The sequence below is a fragment of the Theobroma cacao genome, chromosome 2, assembly GCF_000208745.1.
Source record: "Theobroma cacao cultivar B97-61/B2 chromosome 2, Criollo_cocoa_genome_V2, whole genome shotgun sequence".
NCBI classification, from domain to species: Eukaryota; Viridiplantae; Streptophyta; class Magnoliopsida; order Malvales; family Malvaceae; genus Theobroma; species Theobroma cacao.
The window spans coordinates 30,248,881-30,255,874 of NC_030851.1; the positions used below are offsets into that span (position 1 = coordinate 30,248,881).

Consider the following 6,994-nt stretch of genomic DNA (forward strand, 5'->3'; position numbering starts at 1 on the left):
AATAAAGATTATAGGGTGAAATTGAAAATTTTATAATCCAGGAATGACTTAGAATAGTGATTTGGAGTTCGAGGATCAATTTGTAGTCAAACTGAAAATTTTACTATTTAGGGGCAAAATGGTAATTTTACCACTCGAGGACAAGATGAAATTTTTTTTGAAAGATTTTGATCATATTTGACTTATTGGAGTATGATTTGAGGTTGAGAAGTGAAAAATTGTAATCCCGATATTTTCGGAGCATAGGGGTAAAATTATAATTTTACACACCCAACACTTGTCCAGCACATGAATTTTACCCAATATTATCATGGATAATTGAAGAAATTTATATGGTGGAGAGAGTTAGCTTAATAGTTAAGAAATGACACATGGACCAATAATAAGGTGACATGTGTCAAGTTTATAACCATTTATTATTTAACTTTAAATTTAGCACAAAATCAGCCCATTTTCTTCATATGGCCGGCCAAAGGAAAACAAAAGGAAGAACAAAGAAAGAAAAGAAGAACAAGAACCCTCGGTGGGAAAATTCAAGAGAAAATTGGTGGATTTCAAGTAATCAAGCAATCAAAGGTAAAATTTCTTAATTTTGACTTGTGATCTACCTTTCCCATGCATTTCTCCTTATTCTCCATGGTTAAATTTCATGTTTTCATGGTGAATTCATGGCTGCCCGAATGGGTATGGAGAGAGAATGATGTTGGATTGATTTGATTTCAAGTTATGTTAGTGTTTTTAGTTAATTAGTGATGTGTAGCAAGAAAAGCCAACAAGAAAAATTCTTTTCTTTCATTACCCATAAGAGGCCGAATTTTCTAGGAAGAATATTGAGGCTGAAATTGATGATATTTCATGATATTTTGGTGATATTTGATATTTGGTGAGGTTAGAAATTAAATGAGAAATTTTGGTGTGAAAATCTAAATTTTTGCTCAACGTATAGACATGTGTGATTATTGACTCGGGACTGATAAATTGAATCTCATTCACAATCACTGAGGTAATTTAGGTATAATTGGAGTGTAGAAAGTGAGAAGAATTGATTTGGAGTTAAATTGGAGATTTTAACCGATTAGATCGAGTATAGTGTGACTTAGGTCGAATATCACATTTAAGCGATTAATCGAACATTTTGCATTCCATATCATGCATTAGTCTAAATTAGTTTAATTTCAATTTAGTGCCAATGTAATAAGTTTCTCGATTTTGTACTGTGTCAAGGTAGTGAGTCCTTCGATAAGGACAAGAAAATTGTACCCGATGATCGATAATCGGAGTACTTTAGAATTTCGACCCCTGAAATAGTGAGTAACCTTACTATCGTCTTAATTATCTAAAGTGGTTTTTATCCGATTTTGTGATTTTATGAAAAATGAGTTTAAATGGCAAATCTTTATGTTTTATAAACAAAGTGTGTTTAAATGAAATGATTTTATAAATTGTCTTGAAATTGAATAATGATTTTGAAAAATAGAGTAATTGGAGACCACTAATATGTTATAAATTTATGATTTGAATAAATGGCTTATGTTAATGTGTTGACATGACTGGCTGGATTGTGGTTTTTGTGAACTGTATGAATTGTTCTATTTTGACATTTGCAGGCTGGGTAGTATTAAATTAACCCTGTCATGCTGTCAAAATTTTATTGTATGGTGGGTATTGCTTGCTGCAGTGGGCTGGGTTCTGTGGACTAGCCTATTAGAGGGGCACGAAATCTTGACATATTTTACCTCGGTTGGAGAGGCGAGTAGGGTAACTCCCGAGGTATAACTTTTAGAGTTCACTTCACGCCAAACCACCACGTGAAGGGAAACTCGGCTAACGCCAAGGAACAGCTATATTTTCTAAATAAAAACATGATTTATGAGTATATAACTTTTTAATAGCCTTGGCGGACTCGGTTTGGGATAGCCCTCGGCCAAGGTATCCCTGATAATTGAGTATGAGAATAATTTTTGGCATGAGCCAAGTTTTAAGAAATTCATAAGCCATGTTGATTACTCGATTTAAATGAATTGAATTTTATTTGGTTGAAATGAGTTGAAAGATGATAAATTAAAGTCTGATGATTTATTTATCTGTCTCCATTTACTCGACTTTAGATATTTTAGATGGTATTTATTTACTCACTGAGATTTTATAATCTCACCACTCTCCTTTTCACCCATTTCAGGCTCAGAATACACTATAGATAGCTGATCGCATCGAGAACTACCATTGGAATTGCATTTTTAAAATTGTAGGTTCACAGTCCTCTTTACTTTTGAATATTCAGGGGTCCCACTTGTTACTGTAAATTCAATTTCATACTCCAGTTATCTGTACTACTATATATAGGAATTTATTTTGCTTTTACGCTGTGAAAAAATTATTTACGCAGTGTTCTAAATATATTGTTTTATAAAAAACTAGAATATTTTACTTAATATTTCTTTTATTTTTCTATTATATCCAAATAAGCATAATTTCGTTTTAAATGAAGATTTTAGACCTTTAAACTTATTTTAATTATGAATTATGTGTTTTGAACTTGTATATTAGATTTTAGCCAGTTTCAAAATTTTTGAGAAAAATGACCAAAATACCCTTGTGAGACGAAAATTATTATTTTATTTATTTTAAGTTGAAAACAGTTTAAAATCTTTTAGATCGTGGCAATTGGCAACAGTTACTCACAGGCGAAATGATAAGCTGATATTAAAACCTTGCAGGGTTTCGGTTGACATTCCTGGTAATGAATGTCGATCGAGCATCGCGACGGTTGTTACGGGCTCGATGAGAGTTTTTGGTCATGACAGATATCATCTTTAAATAAATCTCTAACTTATTTAAAAAATTTTAAACAAATTTTTATTTTTTTGTTATGTTCAATCAAGTTTTTATATTTTTATTTTAAATCAAATAAATCTTTATTATTAATGATTGACTAATTATCATTAATCAAAATACCATTTGTCACTTTATATCCACATGACATTGATGTAGAGGATGAAAACTACTACATTGTTATGTTGTCATACCAAATTAGTATGCCACATCATTATCAATTATAATATATCAATATATTATATCATTATCAATTATAATATGTTAACATGTCACATCAACTCTACATAATATAAAATGATAAATAATATTTTAATTAAGTTAATTATTAATTATAACAGTTTATTGAATTCAAAATAAAAGTATAAGAGCTTATTAGTGTTAAAATAAAAGTATAAAGCTTGATTTAACATAATAAAAATATAAAAACTTATTTGATTTTTTTGAATAATTTAGATATTTTTTAAATATTATGTCTTTTACTTTTTTTAACAATTAGAGTAACATATAATTGAATTAATTTAGAATTTTTTTAAATATTATACTTTTTTTAACAATTAGAGTAACATATAATTGGATTATGAAATCTGATTTGACAAAAAAATGTAATATAGTTTTAGGTATAATAATCATACATATCTGTTTTATTTTTGAAATATCTAAGTGTAGGTGCAGTAGGTATGATGAGATTAGGTTAGAAATGTCACAAAGTCTAATGATAACTGATACATGGCGATAGACTTGAATAGCATGTAATCTTCATCTCAATATAAGTGACTCTTGTTTTATAGACTTGAATATCATGTAATCTTCATCCCAATCAATACAATTTACAAATTATCTTTAATTCCATCATCAAAAAATTAAATTAAGGTTAAAAATTAATATAAGTTTCTTAAAATTTAAAACTTCTAATATAATTATAAGTATCTAATAAGATAATAACCTCTTCCCTTTTAAAATTTAAAAATTAAAATAAGTTCTAATGTCCTATAACTTTTTTTTTAGAAAGTAAGAAAGAAATTCATTAAGAAGTTGGGAATAATTTTCCCCTTTACAAAAGCCAGGCCAGAGGCTAGGCGAAACAATAAGTACATTGGTATATATGCTTAGACTACAAGTATATAATCCCAATATTCCTGTTCAAAAAGAGAAAAAAGAAGATAAGCTCTTGACAACGTCCAAAAACATGAGATAAGCCTCATCCTAAAATCACAGCAAGCTTGACTTCCACTAAAAATTTAGCTCAAGTGGACAAAAACACCCTTTCGATCTCAGGCCATGAATAACCACAAGAAACAGAACAGAAATAATAGTCCATGTAACAATCGTCTTCCCCAAAGAGGAACACCTATAAAATTCAAGACAGTTCTTTTACTAAGCCCACAATCTAGATCCCCAAAACCAAAGCAGACATATGGAAGTACCCAGCCAAAAAATCTCATAAAAAGTTGAAAGAGAGAAAATCATCCCGGGGCACAACAACCTTGGCTAGACATTGTACTCCAAACAAAGTCATCAACACAACATAACCCCATCACCAGCAAAAGCACAAAAAACTCATCTTGAGCAAATCATCACACAGCTGGGCATAAACCAAGAAACAGGAGAACACAGGGACGCAGTCCCCCTGGGCAGAATCCAAAAAAAAAATATAAACACAGGGAACCATTCCCTCTGAGGAAAGAAAGAAAACTAACATTGGGTGAAAAAATTCTAGTAAATCAACTTCTCTACCTACTCCCTCATTTGCAAGTTGATCAGCTTTACGATTTCTTTCTCTTAACGTGTGTCTTGCCTTCCATCCCTTCACTTTTTTCTTGAGAACTTCAATGTGAAGCATCCATTTCCTCAACCTCCATGGGGTTTTTCGGGGATCATTAATCCATTTAATGGCATTCCTTGAGTCACTTTCAATAACAAGATAATAGTTGTTAGCCCAAATGGAATTAGAAAAAAGGATAAAAGCTTCCTTGATGCCCAGATACTCAGCCAGATTTGAGTCTCCCCTACCAATGGCTTTAGAGAATTTAATCAAGATCTCCTTCTTTTCATTCTTTAGTAACCCACCAATACCCACTTCACCTGGACATCCAACCGCAGCTCTTTCAACATTGAATTTAACCGTCCCCTCCTCTGGTTTCTCCCAAACTGTTTGGGGTCTTTGTCCTCTATCTTTCTACTGATTGTAACTTTTCGCTGGATACCTATAGAGATCAAGGATAGATCTTGAGTTACTCACCCATCTAGCATTAGCCCACATAGCAACTTTAAGTTTTATAAGCTCCCATATTAGCTCTTTATCCCATACTTTGTTGTGGAAAATGACCTCATTCCTACCGATCCAAATAGTCCACGTTATAGCGAAAACCGCCATTCTCCAAATCTTATCACTCCCAGCTTTCACATATATGGCATTCCACATAGTCATCAGCTCCTTAAATCTAGCTGGCATAACCCATGCAAATCCCCACTCTTTACACCAAGCGTACCATAAACTCTTTACATTTATACATCCCACGAACAGATGGTCAACCGTTTCAATGGAGTCATTACATAGGGGACATAGCGTTTCTGCCGCGTTTATGATTTCCCTTTTAATTAGTTCACCTTTGACAGCCACCTTCCCATGCATGAGTTGCCAGACAAGCGTCTCTGTTTTGTGCGAGACATAACCCCCCCAAACCTATTTCCATTCTCTTTGAGCCTCCTTTCTTGGTTCAACATAATTATGATAGAAGGATTTGACAGGGAACTCACCACTAGCTGTTTTCTTCCAAACCAGCTCGTCCTTCATATTCTTGCAGAGGAAGAACTCCTTAATAGTGTCATTGAAGGATTCATATTGCTCCTGTTCCCAACCAAAAACATGCCTTCTAAGCTTAACTCTCCACTCCCAAATCCTATTATCCCATGTGCCAAACTCTTTGACAGTGCTGCATTTATTATTAGCCAACGCATGGATTCTAGGGAAGTGTTCTTTACGGCAGATATCCTCTATCCACTCATCCGACCAGAATCTGATGTTCTCTCCATTGCCAAGAACGAAAACAAAATAAGGTTGTATCTGCATATGAAAAGAGTTAGTGGGGGAAAGGGGTTTAATAATATTTTTCCACACTATAGACACTCTTCTGCCAATCAGCACTTGCGAAAAAAGGTCATTGGCATATTCCTCATTCTTTTCACTCACCACCCTTCTCCACAGACTCTCTTTCTCCCTTCTATACCTCCAGACCCACTTACTCAACAAGGCCCTATTCTTAGTCTGTAGATCAACCATCCCCAATTCGCCTTTTTTTTCGGTTTACACACCTTGTCCTACCTTATATAATAAATCTTTTTCTTACTCTCACTCCTACCCTAGAGGAATCTCCGTTGAATCTTTTCAATTTCATTACACACTCCAGAAGGCATAAGAAAGATAGACATTTGAAAGATAGGCAAATTGGAAAGCACTAACCTCATCATTGTAATTCGTCCACCCATTAACAGTAATTTGGAATGCCAACCAGCAAGTCTATTTTGGACTTTTTGGATGATTGGCCTCCACACTTGTTTGGATCTCTGATTAGCCCCAATAGGGAGTCCTAGGTAAGTGTTCGAGAGATCGTTATATCTACATTCAATCGCATTTGCCCACTCTTCAACAATTTTGGGATCCATGTCAATCCCCGTAAGGCTGCATTTAGCAAAATTAATCTTAAGACCTGGCATCGATTGGAAGATTTTCAGAACCCTTTTAATGTTCTTCATTTCTTCAAAGTTAGGATAGTAGAAAATCATGGTGTCATCTGCAAACTGTAAGTGCGACACCGTAAGCCTGTTTCTACCCACTTGAATGCCTCTACAGAGCCCCTTTCCTTCAGCTATTTTTAGCAGACAACTGAAACCTTCAGCCACTAAGTTAAACAAAAAAGGGGACAGCAAGCATCCTTGTCAGAGGCCCCGTTGCATGCAAAATGTTTTTAAAGGTGATCCATTCACGAGAACTAACAACCGAGCAATGGAGATACACTCATTAATCCACCTCCGCCACTTTTCGAGAAACCCTATCTTTGCCATTATGAAGTCGAGGAAGCCCCAGTCAATGCAGTCATATGCCTTCTCGAAATCAACTTTCATAATCATCCCACCAGTTCCTTCCTTTCTGATCAGGTCG

General features: G+C 34.1%; 1 long non-coding RNA gene across 2 annotated transcripts; it reads left to right on the top strand.

Moving 5' to 3' along the window:
- LOC108660735 lies at window positions 535–2,359 on the top strand. 2 transcript variants are annotated; one of them, XR_001926405.1, is made up of 3 exons: window positions 535–576; window positions 1,225–1,307; window positions 2,180–2,359. It is a non-coding gene; the product is annotated as an uncharacterized LOC108660735 (long non-coding RNA). The 2 variants fall into 2 exon arrangements; XR_001926404.1 differs by lacking the exon at window positions 1,225–1,307.